The sequence below is a fragment of the Falco punctatus genome (assembly GCF_963210335.1).
Source record: "Falco punctatus genome assembly, chromosome: 4".
In the NCBI taxonomy this organism is placed as follows: Eukaryota; Metazoa; Chordata; class Aves; order Falconiformes; family Falconidae; genus Falco; species Falco punctatus.
This window is the reverse complement of record NC_137583.1, coordinates 39,032,075-39,033,301: the sequence shown is the minus strand read 5'-3', so window position 1 is coordinate 39,033,301 and position 1,227 is coordinate 39,032,075.

The following is a 1,227-nucleotide window of genomic DNA, read 5'->3' as shown; positions in this document are numbered from 1 at the left end:
GCGCCGCCTGCTGATGGCGTCACCGGCACGCACCAGCGGGGCCGGCGTCGCCCCCTCGGAGGGGCCGGTGCGGGGCTGCGCCGCGCTGGAGGCGGCCACCATGTGCCGCGCCTCGGCCTTGGGCGGGGGATGGGACGTCCCCTTCCCCGCTCCATGGAATTCCCCATCGGCGGGTGTGTGAAGGAGGCACCGAGCGGCTCTGCCGAGCGTGGAATTCGGGGTGCGGGTGACGGCAGAGCCTGGCCTGGCTAAAACCAGAAAGATGGCGCAGGTCTGGCTGCCACTTCCAGAGAGAGGAGCCAGGGCCGCCGGGAGGGAGCTGCCACCAGCAGCAGCGGCAGCTCTGTAACCCCGGCTCGGGGGAGTGCACGGAGAACTGCGCCTGCACTGCACTCCTGCTGCAGCTCATCTTTCGCTTTGTGTCTACGAAGCACTTGCACGCAGCGCAGCTCGTGTGGCGCGGGATGTTGTGGATTAGGTGCAACAAAGCCAGCACCAGCCCTTGCATCATCCCAGCACCCTTCCTCTGGGCTGTACTTCCCCTTGGAACCGACCCCAGTCCCTCCTCGAGATTCCCTGTGCTGGGGCCAAAAGGAAAACAACTTCTGAGCCAGTGTCAAACGTTTCCCTCCTGCTGCTGCATTTATCACCACCTCCCGCTGAGCCCACTGCACCCCTGAGCACCACTTCGCCATGACACCCTACAGGGCTCTTGTAGCTGCTGCGAAACACCCGAGGCCTCCTCCTCCTCCTCCCTCACCTCGTGCTGCGTCGCCCTTGGGTGCGTCTTGGCCCTTTAGTCGCAGCGTGCTCCCGCAGGGAAGGTCTGTGGACGGCCGGGAGCTGGCACAGACCCTCCCCTCTCCAGGCTCGGCTCGGTTACCCGGTGGTTGGCACCCGCTGCTGCGCTCACCGCCCCGCCAGCACGCTGCAGGTGGCAGGGATCACCCCGCTCCCCATTGTAACTTCCTGGCTGAGGAGATGAAGCGCAGGGAAGGACGGCTCGCCCTCGCACAGCAACCCGCACGCTCTGCGGTGCTCCCCCGGCTCCGTAGCTGCTCCTAGATCTTCACGGCACTGAGAAAACCAGGGGCTGCAATTTGCTCTGGAAGAGGTGCCGGCAGCACCCCTGGATCACCATCAACTGCCTCCGCTCGCTGCTGTACGCAGACACTGCTTCTGCCTTCCCACCCAGCGGCCGACAGGGCTGCTGTGCCCGGCCCGCTC